Raw genomic sequence first — 17372 nt, 5'->3', positions numbered from 1 at the left:
AACTGTTAAGCCCTCCTGGTATAAGTATGTGTATATATACATATGTATGTATAAAATAAAAAATATAAAAATGGCGGTAATTTCATTACATTTCTTTGTTGAAGAGATTATTAATCATGAGAAATTCGCTTTGTCTCTCTCTATAGTTTTCAAAAGATTATTCATTATTTGGTATTGACAATGAGATAATAGTAGCCTATTGAAAAGAAACACTATCTTAAAACCATCAATATCAGAGTTTGCATATATAAATATTATTATAGACATAAAATAAGCATTAAATTTTATATCTCGACAAGTGTTCAATATGAATATTGAACATTATATGTTGAGATTTTATAGAGGAATTGCTTTGAGTGTTTAGAGATGAGTGTCCGATGTTGATTGCCTTCGACGGAGTAAAGCTTTCGTTGTGGTACCTATTATATTTCGTTGTGGTACCTACATACATAAATACATCGAGTGAATTTTCACAGCCGTATTTAGAAAACGCGAAAGAGTGAAGATTCCGTGACGACTTTCTTCGACTTGACATTAGAGGCGTATCAATCACACGCCTTATCCGGCTTCGGATCTGACAAACGAGACGATTTCTTCCCCGTTGTTCTCCCTCCCTCTACGTTTATCTCTCACGAAGCGCTTTTATAATTATTGTCGACGAGACACTGTTTTTAAATCGGGCTTTGGTATTCTCGGCGCATCACATCGTCCCGAAGAACAATAACGACGGTCCGGCCGTTTTGGTTCGCGGCGAGCTCGTTATAATCGCGTGCTTCGAAAACAACGACGTCGGCCCCCTCCCAAAAACAAAGAAGATGCCTTTTTTCGTGCTTGTGTCCTCCACTTAGACGTCATTATCCATTCTTTTCTAAGGCTCTGCCCGCCGTAACGAGGCGAGAGGCGGCCCGACCCAAGGAAACCATTCTTCATCCGCTCCTCGGATCTCTCAATTATTATACGTTTCCACCGTTGAAAATAATAATATCACATAATAAACATTGTCACGAATAATGCGACCTTAATATGGTACCCTTTATCGGTGGCGTTGATCGCGTTTAGATCGCTTGTCGTATACAGTGCCTGCCTTACACCCAATTGGCGCCCTTAGGTCAATTTTTTCTAAACACCCTTGGTTAAAAATTACAAGAAAAAATGTATTACCATCCTCCTTTTTCCGGGCTTGGGACCTTGCTACAGTTTCAGGCAGTGTCAGCAAAAGCATAGCAACCCAAATGTTTGGATATAATATGCTGTTTTATAAAATTTAATACAACGAGTGGATTAATTTTACCTTGAACTTTATTTGAAAGAAAGGCTTTTAAATTTATAAGTTCATTGCTAATAATATCAGATTTTGAATTCGTGGTGAGCTTAATTTGAAGATCGACTCTTTCCAGTAGATTTTTTACAAAATACAAACAGCCCCACATCTTTGAATAATCGTTTAACTGTTCTAATCTATGTTTCAGGAATATAATTGTACGTAATAGGTTAAAATCTTGCAGCGATACATTGAAGCTGAAATAGTGTTAACAATCTACGGAGAATATCGAAAAAAGTTTGTGATGTTACAGAAGATTTCGGAGCATTGTATAGCACAAGATTTAAAATGTGCCTGCCACGGGGAAACGTTACTTACAATAATACAAAAGGGAATGCGCCTTCACTCAATGAATAGAATTTGCCGAGTACAAATATTTGAGTTTAGAAAGTAAAGGCGCCTTTGGCGCTCTAATCTAAAATTTTGTATGGCCTTTGGCGGTCTAATTTTAAATTTTAAAGCGCTTTTGGTTAATCGAGCGGCGCCCTAAACTTATTTGGCGCCCACGTGCGCCGCCCAACCCAGCCCGCCCCCCCCCCCCCCCCTAAAACCAGCACTGGTCATATACAATCCACCAAGTGAATATACATATATGATATACCTCGTATAGTATTATAATACATCAAAGTGGTACTTCTGTTTTTAATTTTCAACTCATTTTCCCCTTTTAGCTATTTGCCATTCCGATACCTACATATGTAGTTATTCAAATACTTGTATAATTATTCGAGTGCTTGTCTTACTATTCGAATAGATCGAATGTCGAACGAGCGAAAAATTACCAATCAAGAGTGCCTACATACATATTTTCAAATGTAAATTTGATTTTTCACAAGATTTTGTTTTGAAAATTTGTATTCAAATATATGTATGTATACAAAGGTTTGCTATTCAATATTTGAATATTTAGATGAAGGCCAATGATCAAAATAGTTTTAAACGACACTATAATTAACCGAAAACAATATCTACCTACTAAATAATGCTTCAAAACCCTGAGAAACTTCGTCTATTGTGTTAGGATCATTTTTACCTTTTTGTGTTGTCCTTTTGACTGTGAATGTAAACATACACATACATATCTATGCTTCTAAAAGTTTCTTATATTATACTTAAATTTTTGAATAGTTTGATCGTTATTTTCTTATGTTTCATAGTTGAATGCAAAATATGTAGAGCATTAAAAAAATTATAAGTAATGATCAAAATCGTCCACTTTAAATTAAATTTTAATGTTAATGGTTCCACATTGTATATATAAATATTTGATTATTCTGACCAACGGGTATACATATATAAATGGGTAGAATATCGAATAGTATTAAAACATCGATCATGCGCGCTCTCGTGTGCTATAATTTAATCGTAAGCACGCTGCTAATGCGCTTTGTTTACGTTTCGAATAAATTTCAATGTAATGATGAAATTTTTGTTTATTATTTTAACGACTTTTCAGTGCGATTATCTATATTTATTTAAGCCATTCGATTCAAGTCCCCTGGGCATGCGTATGTTTGATCACGCTCCCGGTGCGTTTGATTTACAGTGATTGTGTTTTGTTTTAACAGCACCGAGTACCGACACGTACTACGTATAATATATAATATAATATTGTGGCCTTGATGTATTTTTCCCTATGTAAATTGTATAGGAGATAATTGTCCATTTTTAAATTGTTTGCGTTGTTTATTGACATTTCATGCTAATATGATTCGAATGATTGATTAACATATTTTTAAATAACAAATATGAACGGGAAAAAAGTATTCATTCATTGCGTGCACTATACAGCTCGACTTCAACACGAATTATTGTGTATGATGATTTTAAATAATTTTTAATTGGGTTCGAAGTATTACACTGCGTCCAATTTGGGTTTTGTATTTATTTTTTAGGTTTCTCTCTTACCCGCTCGTTTAAGTCTAATAGGAAAATATTCAATTTTTTTTATCCATGACTATTAATAATATTTTCTATAGATAATATTTTCCTTATTATTTTCATATTTCCTTATTGTTTTATTATTTTAAAAATGCATTTTGGCCTATTATTATATATAGGATTCGAACATTTTTCCTTTATTAATATTTTCCTATCAGACTTGTATATCATACCTAATAAGGAAATCGTTTTGTTTACAATTTTAACCTTCATATATGATATAATGCATAGTTTCTTAGAACAAATTTAGTTCAGAAGAATTAAAACTAGTAGTATTTAAACGTCAACCGCTATATAACAACCATTTGACCACATTATCTTAATCTTTTGTTGCAGTTTTTGCAACTTTCAAATCCAGTCGAAAGCAACGCATTATATTGCGTAATTAAATCGCGTTTGAATCGTGACTGTTCGACTTTCAAACGGTTGCATTCCTTTGAAACCTTTTCTGTCTCAAAAAAATTAATTTGCTAAAAAAAAAACACACACACACGTATGTATGTACGTTTGAAACGCCTAATTTAATAAACACGGGTAGAGAAAAGCGGCTTTTTGCGTGTCGATCGGATACTTATCTGTGGAATTTTAACGCGCTCGTTTCTCAGCGTCTTTCGTCGCTACACTTTTCCATAGTTCGATCATTTTCAATGAACTCTTCGCGTAACGAACTGTGAATAATTAACCGTCCGAGTCGAATCGATGCCCATCCAATCGGATCTCTGTAACATTGTAGACGTTTCAATCTTTTAGCGTAGCAATGAGAATTGAGTCGACTCGCCTCGTAGGAGCATTTCATTATTAACTCGCTTACCTGAGAAACACCTTTTAACACTTTGACAAAGATGCAAGCAAGGCCGTCCGGCTGACGGCGTCTTTCTAAATATAGTAATGCCTCACGCCAGTTTGTTCCCCACGCGAAATTGGCATCGGTGAAATAAAAGAGAGGTGATTCAATCGATGACACATTATATAGTAATAGTACCACCCATTGTTCAAGATTTTCCATGATTTTCCAGTAAAAAAAAAAAACCAACACTTACACCGCTATGTAGAATGTACGTATGTATACTCGACGTATTTACACACTGACGTAGTGCAATATTTGGATTTGTCAATTATAAATATTTGTCGTCGAGTGTTTCCTATGTGATCCGATTTCGTAAAATATACGTAGGCAAACATGTTCCACGTCCTGCTATGTCAATAGTCGTTTCGTGTTAAATTCTTTGAACATTAACTCGTGGACAATATTTAAAAATGAATTACACACATTTCACAGTGTGTAGATAATCAATTAGTCAATATGTTTATTTATTTTATGTTTATGTTGTTAAGAATGGTAATATGTAATAAAAATACATATTCCAGGCGATCAAATTAATGTGCGGGTTTCTCCATTAGATGATGTGTTACTGCAAGGGTCTATAGATGAGGTCATCTTGAATAAGGTTGTAGTATGAAATATTCATAACACATCCATAAACATAAAGGTATACTTATTAAGTTTATATTGCTATACTTGGTATTATATGTATGTTCTATATCAGTATACTTATTAAGTTTATATGTACAGTAAAATGATTTTTTTTATTTATTCATTTTTTTATAACCGAAATATGATTTAAGTGAGTCTTAATGTTTCATAATCGGAATGAATTCATTTATGTATTGGCTTTTATAGTCAAGTTTTATTAACACTTGTTGAAATATTATCTAGTCTAGGTCAGTGTTCGTCACGATTGATTAAATCGTTATAGTATTGGTGTATTATGTAAATAAAGTGTAACATACGTATCTATGTATTTATAAACAGGTAGTTTTGCTTTAAATATTGTACCTATATGTTATAATATGTACAAATGTATGTATTTATATATAAGTTACATAAATCAACGGAAAAGGACAGTTCTAAGTACTTGCATGATATAGTGGATTGTAAATAATCTTGGCGAATACTTACATACATACATACATACATATATGATAAATAAAGTCAACAAATTAATCCTGATAAACATATATACTTACTTTAAGGCAAGGGTTCCCAATCGGTCGATCGCGAAGCAACATTTGGTCGGTTTCAATTACGATTGTGAATTTTGAAAATAATATTGATTTCCATATTTAAAAATAAAGTATAAACAATAATTGATTCTATTAGGTGTAAAGCGTTTCGGAGAATAAAATTTAAAATTCCAAAAGGAAGAAGTTGAGACACATTTGCTGATTCACAATGAAATAAGGTGGTTCAGTTTTTGTTCGGTTTCGAGAATTAATGCATGAAATAAGAAATAAGTATCTTCAAAAAAGGAATGCATTGTATCCAGAAAAATACTCATATTGACATGACGTTTATAACATATGTATATGTATATAAAAATAAATACGAAAGTTTTAAAATTATTTTGATATTTTGCCTTTTAAAATAAATATTTTTAGCTCTTAAGGACTAAAAAAAATACAAAAATTCCAAGATTATTATTTCAAGTCGATCGCCATGAAAATTTACATTAAAAGTAGCTCTCAACCTCAAACAGTATGGGCTTTAAGGATTTCCAGAGAAGCATAAAATATTTTTAATATCTAAGAAGATTAATGTCTTTGAAGTTAAATATTTTAAAATGTTACAAAATGAATTTGCTATCTTAATTATGATTATATTAAAGACCGTTTCGATTGATGTTAGTAATACATACTTGTATAGCTGTGGAAATCATTGAAAAACACTAACATACACTGGAGTAGAATTATTATTTATTTATTTATTTCGGCTTACAATCATAGCAATCGCTTTTGTATAGAAATTCTTAAATATTTAGGTACACAGATAGATGTCTTAATTTAAGTACTGAAAATATTACATTTCTAAATAAAAACATTTATGTATAAAGCATTGTGCTTGTGGGTAGTAAACATATTCATAAACTTGGAAAGCATACGTTTTATATTTTTAGTTATTATGCTATACTAACTTGTTCATACCTATTAAAATTTATTACGACTGGAGTTTCTCCACACAGTCCAAGGCTTCTACGCTTCGACTCTACAAACATATACAAATTCGCCATTCGATCATTGTGCACGGCAAAAATGAGATCAATCATCATCGTCGATTCGTTCGTTTGCTCAATCAAGCACGCGTTGTATTATACTAATAAGAGCAGAACACACAGGTTAAAAGTCAATTTGTCGATGAGAGAACCTTGAACCAAATCGAGGCACATAATGAATGCAAATGAAAACCCACCTGATTCGCAAGGTCGCCATCGTCCAAGTGCAATTACACACAAGTAGGATGCATTTTCATCATTATAAACGCATTCTCATATGTTGGGATCGTGGAACGTGGGCCGTGTGTTGAGCGTCAGTAACGCCTTCTATTGTTCGACAACGATCATCAACAGTAATAATTTTATTGATTGCATAGCAATTACTATCTATATATGTACACACACATGACACACACACCGCACCCGATACTTTCTTGAGCTTTCTCGAACGTCGTTAATTTTGTGCTCAAACTGTATTTTTTTCGATAAGGAAACGAAGGAAACGAATGTGCCCCCCCCCCACGCGCTCTTTCATATAATTTTATATTATATTATAATAATAAAAACAAAACACATTTGATGTTTAAGTCATGCGATGTTACAACAATCGAAATTTCGTTGCAGTATCGGTTAGTGTGTTTTATAATTCTAATATATTAAAAAAATATTATATAGACAGTGACCAAACCGGTATCGGTGGGAAGACCTGATGCGATTTACCGCTTTTAACTTCTTTTTATTGCGCAAATATAAAAGTTGAATTCGTTTCACGTTCTGGCATTTAAAACTCGATTCACATGAAAAACCTATATGTATTGTATGTCAAAATTTTATAAGCCAGTGTGTTTTTGAATGTGATACTGATTTTGTTTGACATTTTTTTCATGACTGTATGTGTGTTACGGAATTGCTTTCACTTTCGGCTCGATTATGTTGGTTTTTCTGACACGATCACCCACTAATGAATTTAATGGCATATAAAAAACGGTATACATACGTACGTGTGTGTAACGGTAAGTGTAATTGTTATGTCATATGATTAAATATTTAGATAGCGTGGGGCGTTTTTATCCGGTTGATGCGTTCGCTTTTATCGGATTGATTTTATTATAATTTTAACATTTTGTATGGGAAATGTAGTTAATTATGAGAGTGGACGTGTGCCGATATATTTCGCTTTGAATTTATACTCTGCTGGTTTTCTAAATGTGGGTGTGCTCGCTTTGCAAGAACCAGAAGTGTCGTATTTCATTTCGTGCATATTTTTCCAGGAGCCATGTGTCGTTTTTGATTTAATTTATAACGGATTACAATTGAAATTATGTTTAAAAACACTTCTAAATTATATTTATTTGAAAAGGACCAATGTTTGAATGTATTTATGTATGTATATTGTATTTTGAACCAAAGTCCGGAATGATTTTGGTTCAAAATATACATACATATTCTGTCGTATGACTTATGGAACGTATTCTAGTTTTTTTGTAAAGTTGCAGTCTTTTTTTATTATATTTATCATTTTGAAATGATATCATTTATATACATAAAATATGTATTTGACGTTATTTTAAAAATTTCAATCGTTCGAATTTTCTTATGTTTAATTTTTTTATAATTTACTTTGTTTTTGTTTTTGTATCTTTCCAGTGTTGTATTTTTAAACTTTTAATTACTTAATATCGGAATGATTGAAAATTATTGTTTCATAACAGTTTTTCCTAGGATTTTATTATGAAAAAATATTATTATTTAATTAGAATCTTAATATTTTTTTTAATTGAACATTCTCATACGAGTGATTAGATCCTGGTTGATGATTGACACGTCTCGATAATTCGACAATCAATATAACCGTCCGTCAAATTTTGATATTTTACAACGAGAGAACATGTTAAAGATAAATTGATATAAATTCAATATATATTAAATGCAGTTTTTATTTTAAAAAAATTATTATCCTAGGATTTTCATGTAAAAAGATGATGTTATAAATCAAGAAAATATATTTGAAATTACGAACTACATATGTACATATATTACAAATTACGAAATTTATGTATTACAAATTACAAATTTCGAATATATATTACAAATTGCGAACAACCTATTATAGTAATATTTAACCCATTGGCGACTACATGTGCGCTCTTGTCATTGAACCTCATCTAATTGGCGAGGTATTTCCTGCACTCGCCCACAATACACCCACGGTTTGCGTGCACAAATTCGGAAATGTGATTTTTTTACTTATTTATTTTCAAGTTTTTTTCTTTTCGTCGATTGACAACAATTGACCGGTGAGCCTTCCGCGTAAACGAAATCGTCACCCCCAACCGGTCGCTTCGTCGATGACCAAGTTTGAAAATGACCGGTTCGCAACCGACCCACCGGTCTTTCGGTTTTTTATTTAATTGAGATGACATTTGCGGCGAAAATCGTAAATCGTCGTGTCGAAAGTTGACATACGGATCTTTCAGTTTCGACACTGATTTTGTTATCTTGACGATCTCGTCGATGTATACATAGGTATACATATATTGCACGCGAGCTTGTCAGACTGTGGTTCGCGTGACCTTGGTGCGTTTTTAAAACGTGTGTTTAATGCAATCATTGAACGGCAGAGCTCACAATTTGGCCGAAATCGAACGGCAATTTGCGAGCGATTCGTTCCGATTGTGAAAGTGATCGACCAAATTGTGTATACTTAACCCAATTTTCGATAATATTGCTTAATTAGAATTTGATGATATAGCCTTTTTTCGATTTTGGTATTCGATTATTATCCGTAATGATTTCAGTCTCATTTATTTACATAGTAAAATGTCAACATTGTTTAATACATATATACTTTTATGCATGCACTTAATTGCTTATTAATTTTAATTTATGAATTGATTACAGGTACGTTGAACTTCGTGCAATCATTTTGACTTGTACCACTTAATCGAATGCAAAATTGTTGAAGATCAAAGATTAATAGTAAGTTGAACGATCTATTATGACCCTTCGATTAATCTTTCCATTATACTTCGAAGTTTGAGGGAATTTACTTATATTTTCAAATTATAATTTATTGAACTATTTGTCAAATTGAATTATTACATAGGTTAAGTTAAGTTTCAAGTTCAACCTTAAACTATTTCAATTTGATTTAGCTATAAATTTTTGTGCAGAAACTATCATATATTATAGATGTTAGCATTATTTTTTATGGAATGAAGTTGATATAGAAACGACTCTAATGGTTATAATCTTAATTGCCTTTATAGAGGAAGATGCGTGTAGTTAATCAAATACGATAATAAAATACTTGAAGCTTCTTGTCTTTTATCTCAGCTAGGGATAAGTACACGTAGAATATCGGTACATTTCACAACAAAAAAAAAAACATACCTTATCTAATCGCAAGTAATGTTGATTGCTCTGCAGCACCACTAATTGGTCGTAAAATCGGCACAGGTACAACTTAAAAGCCCGTAATATCACGATTTCTAAGAATTGATGAATCCCTATCGCTGTACTTCTAATCTCGAGTCATTCCGTGTTAACAGAACGAATATAAAGATTTAGAAACGCAGGGTCGGCTATCGAGTTCTGCAACTAACCCACACCTCGACCGCAACAAGTTGTCCACTTTCGCCCACTGTCTACTATACATATAAATCGATTTATCTCATTTTTTTAAAAGATTTTTTATTTATATGTATGTATATCGTTTGTATTTATTATTCAACGATTGCACCGAGACCGCATAGGCCATTAATTTATGTAATGTCCATACTTTAACACTTCTTCGGTTCGCAACGGACAATCCAACCGTGGAAAATCTAATAATTGTCGGCAACGAGAGAGAAACAGTATGTATACTTACATATATACTACGTACTTCCGAATTAGTCGCGGCGATTCGTCCGATAGGAAAAAAAGGTAATTTCCCAATGTGTGTAATGTATGCCGGTTTTACGCAATCGAATGTGTGCGGTAAAAATACGTCAATTCAAAACGGTTGTCTTTGTATAATAATATCGTAGAAAAAATTACACACATGGAGCGTATGTGCGGACGAGTCGCAAAATTGACTTTCTCTCTCGTTTTCTGACCAAATGTGTATGACGGGTCGTAGAAATCGAATTTTATGTTACGGCAACAATCGTTATCTATGACTTATTCGATATTGGTCTTCGTATATAAGTTTGCATCGACCTTTTTTGGTAGATTTTATCCAGAAAGATGCTTTTCACCGTGGGCGAAAGTTTTTTCACTCACATCTACTTCGGTGTTTGTTTATATTTTCTTATTATTATATTTGTTTATTTTTCATACAAAAATATAGATATCTATAAAGTCTTAATATTATTGAGGCGCAAGCACACTGAATCGAATGGTATGGGCGCGTACTTGGCCTCATGTGGTGAAAATTCCGCAGGGGTTGTTTTTTTCGACAAGTTTCATCTACATTTCTTCAAAGGATTTCTGTAATTCTTCTTTCCCAATTTCTTATTTCTGTTTCTTGTTTACTTTTTTTCTCTCTTATTTTTATTTTAATACTGTCATTTTGAATGTATTTTACTTTTTTTTCTCATTTAATTTACATATACGTATGTATAAATCAAATTCCTTGGGGCTATTGGCTTTGCCACCTTCCCCAAGTATATTAAATAAATAAATAAATAAAATATCGGAATGACTATGTCAATACAAGATCAATTTATATAATTTCAACAATAAACATTGTTGAAATTATATAAATTGATGTAGATACATATGTACATAGTGTTATTTATTATTAAATGTAAAATAGTTAAAATTTTTCCAGCAAAAAAATGTATCAAGTCTCAAACTTAAAACACCTACCTCCATTTTTTTAATAATAAATATCTAACTTCTTTTAAAAAAAAAATGTAATAAATAATACATATTATGACTAATTAGGACATGAATGAAAAAATGAGGCCGAGCTCGGTAATTTCTTTATGGAATTATTATAATTAATACATTTTTATAAACAATAAAGGAATAATAATATTAATTTTATAATTATTAATACCAAATTAGTGGACATCTAATATTATTGTTGAATATTTTCTATGAAATGCTAGGACCTAAATTCTCCCTCTGACTAATTAAAAAAAAAATAGTGCGTGTGCCAAGGACATGTTTTGGTTGATAGTTGATATATTTACGCTAGCTTCTAGATATTATTTAATTTATATAATGTGTTACCAATACGACCCATTGGCAACTGTCCCGCTTCAAAAGTTTACCAAAATCCGAGGTTTAATTATGACAATACGTCAATATGAATGATTAAATAACTTTTAAATCCCGTATTATAATTTTTCTACAGTAGTAAAGTTACATATAGAAAAAAGTCATAGACAATTTGCATATATTAATAAAAAAATCTTCCAAGTTAGTTTAAGATTCAATAAAAAATCTTTTTAAATGGAAAATCGCAAATTGACGCTGCTTAGTTAATAGAAAAGTATATTAAATTTCAATATATAATAGGTATATATTATACTTGGGACCTATATTTATCATCTGATACGATTATGCATATTGAAAGATCGATTTCGCTTTCACTCGTGCGTTTGTCTGTAACTTTTGTTTTTGTTGTTATTATTATCGTACCGTCACGATACACTTAACATAGCTCGACCGCTCTTTCAATTTAACATTAACAAATTATATACATCCATATATCGAAATGGGAGTGTGTCAACTTTTTGGCAACGTAAAGCTTCGAAGCACGTCGATGCAATTTCGAATGTCGTAAAACGCGAAATCGTTCGACTTTTAAAAGGTTAATCGAATGCGTTGAATTCAACCGAACGATATATGGATCGCTTTTGAATAAATTAAATTCGTTTCTCGTTTGATAATAATGAATTCCGTACAAAATTATTCAACATCATCATCGCACTGATTGACTTATCGGCTAGCCTTAGCCAAGTTTAATTAAAATTTTCAATTATATTTCACACGCAACTAATTTAATTTATTGAACTATCATATTTTATATAATTTAATTAAATGTGTGCTACTTCAACTTTTTCACCGTTCGAAGAATTGATTTTTGAATATGGGAACTAATCAATACCTATCCTTGATTTTATAAATGTTTGAAGTTAAAAGCTCTTACTCAATATATGTATTTTAAAACGAGTTATTGATTCACATACACATTTAAACTTGATTTCTATATATAGACATGTGTATAATCAACTTTGTGTATTAAAAAATCCAATTTGAAGATTCGCTTCATCGTGATTCCATTCAAAAGTCAAAGCTTCATTATTGCTGCATCCTCAGAATACACCAATAAGATTTAATATTAAAAAAAAAAAACATCTCTACCGGTCTTCTCAATCAAGTCAACGACGGATTAAGATCAAAAATGCGCATCGACGTATGAAATTATGCAACGAATTTCCATAACGGTGACATTTCCGTTTAACGGATTGAATGAAAGTCGCCGAGCGTAATAGCGTAACAGAGTCACGAGGAATCGTACCATCATTAAGGGTTAACTATGTAGGTGAGCGATTAAAAAATTCTATGTAGGCTTGCAATACTCACCAGCTCGGATTCCCGTTAACGTGTCTTGCAATCTCACGGTAATTATCACATCTTCAACATATGGGGTGAATATAAGGTAATATGGTGAAGCTATTCGGGTCAAACTCTGTCGATACGATATATCTAATGCGATAATTTTGCGTTGTTTGACAATAATGTAGACATTATGTCGGCACGTGTGCGTCGAATCACCGATTTCCCAAGATGATCTTAATTCAAGCGTTTTTCGGGACGTTCGGTTTCAGTGGCTAACGAGGCGGACTTCCTGTTTAAGATCATCGGACCGGAAAAATGGAAAAAAAATGAAATTAGATCTTGGAACGATAAGAAGCGATCGCTCTTGGAACGCCTCAGATGGGATGTTTGCATTGTCAGACGCATTTTTGACACGCTTAAGTGTTATATGATTTTGTCAACTGTAACTCTTTAGATAAAATGCATATACATATGTGCATTATCAAAGTTTCATTTATGTGAGGAGGCTTCTATTTCTGTATACATACATATATCTATGTATATGTATTGTAAAATTTTCATGCATACATTTTCCTTAAATCGTATACGTCGTTTTGGGTAACAATTTTCTATCCGATACTTTTTTTTTATCACTATCCACTAACAAGCTATACTTTCATTCAGGTGCTCCTCTTTTGAATTATTGTATACAATCAAAACATTATTTTACGCTTTCTGAACAGAATTTTTTACACTGATATAAACTTCAACTATTATATCGTCGGTATACTGCACAGAAAGCTTCAACTCAAAAATCCTTGTTTTGAAAAAATCAAGATGTTTGAAGCTCTCTATTTTGTGGTTTAAATCATTATTCTTTTGACTTAACAAATTCAAAAAAAATATCTAATCCAATGTTTCCTGACAGTATACCGACGATATAATAAATTTGTCTATCTTGTGTGAGAAAGGTTTAATTTTCAACGCATTATTATTCGATCGAATATTATTAACAATGTACAAAATAGTTGTTATGCTGAAATGATTATTTTTATGTCGAATGTGGTAGACACGATGGGTCTGTTAATTTAATATATGTACATACATATGTATATACATATATACATATTCTTCTAGCGTAGGGCTCCATAATGAGTGGTTTCGGAAAAATATAACTGCTCTACAGTCTACATAAATATTATAAATATTTTCTATGTACATATTTCTATCTACTGTATACAAATAGAGATAAAAAACGGAATACTTGGGTTAGTAGTATGACCAAAGTGGTTGAAATTAAATTAAAATTATGAAATTAAATACAAAGAGATTAAAATTCCAATGGGTGGGTCACGTATTTTGAAGAACGTACAATAGATGGACGAAAGAAGTGCTGGAATGGTACCGGAGAGAATGTAAAAGGGTGCAAGAAAGGCCACAAGGTAAATGGATGGATTAAATAAAAAAAATGTGTGGCGTGAGATGGGTGAGAGTTGCCCAAAACATAGACGAATGGAAGCGTGTTGGAGAGGCCTTAATCCAGCAGTGGATGGTGAATGGCTGTGAATAATGATAATAATGATATACAAATACGATTATTTACAGATTTTTTTTGTATACGTTTGAGAATTTTCTGTCACTCGCATTTTTACAAAGAAAAACTGCATGGTAGACTTGTTTTTTTGACATCGTCTTCTCTGTGTTATGTATATGTATATATCATGAAAAAAGTTACAGTTCATTTATGGCTGGTTTTTGTTTAGATTTGTGTAGTAATGGATGTATGATTGATCCCCAGTCTAAACAATCTGAATGAACATACTGACAGGCAAACTGATTTTAAACATATTTAGCAACTTTTTTATCTGTATGTACATAGGTTATAAAATGATGATTTTGATTTGCGTTCACATCTATTAGTAAATATGGACGTTCGTGAATCGTTTTTTACACAACAAAGGTTAATTTCGTGATCGGAATACGCTGACCTTGGCATCTATGACACCTTACGGTTCAACGGCATTAAACTTGTTTTGATGATTTGCAATTGTTCGAACCGTATCTGCGAATTCGGATCAAGCTTCAAACCGAAGTAAAAAAGGTCGGCGATTTAATTTGTTCGTCTAAATTTAATACATGTGTACTTATATAGCGAAGACGAGAACCAACTGAATGGCTTGTCGAATCGAAATTACATGCGACGTTTAACAATGGCAAATGTTTGATCAGCGAAATGGCAATGTTCTAGTGTGTGTCACGCCTTTATAATAAGGCACACGCCTCGTAGCAAACGCGCCTTTAGATTCTTGAGGTCAAGTTAATGTGAATCGCGGTTCAACATCCGTAAATGGCGATATTGTCGAACGCCATGAGGACACGACCTTAACGTGGGCGTTTTGTATACAACGATCGTTGATTGGGTCTAACCTGCTTTCGCCAATATTTTTTGTTGCTTTGGTTTTGGCAATCCTCTTCGTTTTGTTATGCAGGTCGAATCCGGGACTTTTCTCCATAGGTTGCGTGATAATCTGAATCTCTCTCTCTCTCTCTCCTTTGTTGGCGATCCGATCGACCACACCGTTGCTATTAACCACCACACCACACCTACCGCGTCTGACGAGCATTTTTTATTTCTATTTTAATTCGCCATTATCGTCTCGATCTCGCACAATGCGGCCTGTGTATAAAAAAGACGCCATTGTGATTCGCGGCAGTGTGTGAGGTTTGCCCCAGAAAAGAAGCATGCGTGAAGATTCAGTACGCACTTGCTCAATCGTTTCTTCCTTGCTTCTTTTTCATTTTGGTTCTTTTTAATCAAAAGTTGGCCTTTCTTTCCACTCGTTGCCGTTTTCTTTCTCGGTGAAGAGCGCGACCGTGTAATCGATTTTCACGGATGAGATTGCACTCGTCGATCATTTGTTCTTGATTATTCTGTGCGACATTTTACAGGTGGAAATGTAGACGAAAATTATAATCTATGCACAAATGTCTTTATGCTTATAATATGAACTGATATATTGTTTAAATGCAAACAAATACAAACAAACCTAGCTTTATTTGTATTCAGTAACTGATCAAATAGTCGTCTATAATTCAGAGCGTTGAAAATTCCTTCTAAAGATATTTATAAATAAATAGTTTATCAATCGGAATTTCTTTAAAATGCTATGGTCTAGCAACGGCACTGGAGTATGGAATGACATGTGTATAATTGTTTGGTTATGGACTAGGAAAATGTGTAATAATTTGAGTATTGAAACTAAACAAAAAAAAAAGACATATCGCACCACACCTCACGCATTTCTGTAGCGAATTTCAACATAAGACAACGTCACCTGTTCAAATTCGACCCAGATGATGGATAGTGATCGTGCTATTGGTATGCCACATGCATGCAGCTGAGGTGTCCGAGTGGTTAAGGAGTTGGACTTGAAATCCAATGGGTTCTACCCGCGCAGGTTCGAATCCTGTCCTCAGCGGTTTTTTTTTTGTCTTGATTTTATTTAAATCGTAATTTTAAAGTTGATTGTATAATTCGAGTGTATGAAGATACATTTAGTTTGTTCTTTATTTATATGTACATATGTTCATTGCAATATAATGTATTGCGAGATTTTCAACTAATGACAGTGTTAGGCTCGACCTATCAGACTTGTAAATCGATTTTTTTACTTGTTTTTTACATTTACATATGTATGTGCTGTAAAAATCCATAATTTACACTTTAATTCGCCTATTATGCTAAAAAGACAAACCTGCTAAATACTCGTATTTATTTGATATTCGGTATACATACATATGTTGGTTGATAGTTTCTTACAATAATATCATACGAAAAACTACTATTGTATCTGTATGAATAATATCGTATCTTCGTCTACTATATTTTATCGAAGTTTAAAATAATATTTTCAATCATAATATAATACAATGACAATAAAGCCTTGTATCTATTTTATATGCAACCATTGTTGTGCCCATATTGATTTTCGCTTATTCAGCGAGGGTGTATTTTATCGCGATATTTTACCGTATAAAAAATCTTTCATGTCACAATGTTGACGCCTCCGTATATTATATATGTATGTATACACCTCTGTAATAATACGCCATTCTTTATTAGCTCGCCTATACAAACACAAACGACTCAATTTGAAATAAATAATACACATTACTTTTATATTATCGTTATTACTATGTCTGACCCTTTCACTCGGTCGTTGCATATTCACATCGCTTTCTACACGTTCGACTCGTGTCGCTCATTTGTTGACAACGCCTGCGATTTGTCATTTTGCATCTACATATTTACATGCATGCGTTTCCACAGTGCTGTTGCGTACATATGAGACGTGCGAATTGCATAATTTTCACATATTCCCAACAACTTTCTTCCGAGTTCGTCTGGACTCGGTGATAAATGTTTGTTTGTGTGTAGAGTTGTTGATAAATTATGAATCCTTTCATAATTTGCAGGTGAAAGGAGGTCTTGTGGCGATTTGCATTTTGTGCACTTGCTGCAT

At 32.7% G+C, this 17372-nt stretch overlaps 1 protein-coding gene and 1 non-coding gene across 2 annotated transcripts in view; both read left to right on the top strand.

The window, feature by feature from the left end:
- Window positions 1–17372, top strand: part of LOC143914306 (uncharacterized) — an 84331-nt gene that overhangs the window by 10521 nt on the left and 56438 nt on the right. The gene's annotated exons all lie outside the window — the stretch shown is intronic.
- Window positions 16247–16328, top strand: TRNAS-UGA (transfer RNA serine (anticodon UGA)). Its single transcript has one exon. It is a non-coding gene; the product is annotated as a tRNA-Ser (tRNA).

Source organism: Arctopsyche grandis, chromosome 7 (genome assembly GCF_051622035.1).
Source record: "Arctopsyche grandis isolate Sample6627 chromosome 7, ASM5162203v2, whole genome shotgun sequence".
Taxonomy (NCBI): Eukaryota; Metazoa; Arthropoda; class Insecta; order Trichoptera; family Hydropsychidae; genus Arctopsyche; species Arctopsyche grandis.
This window is presented reverse-complemented; position numbering and strand designations above follow the sequence as displayed.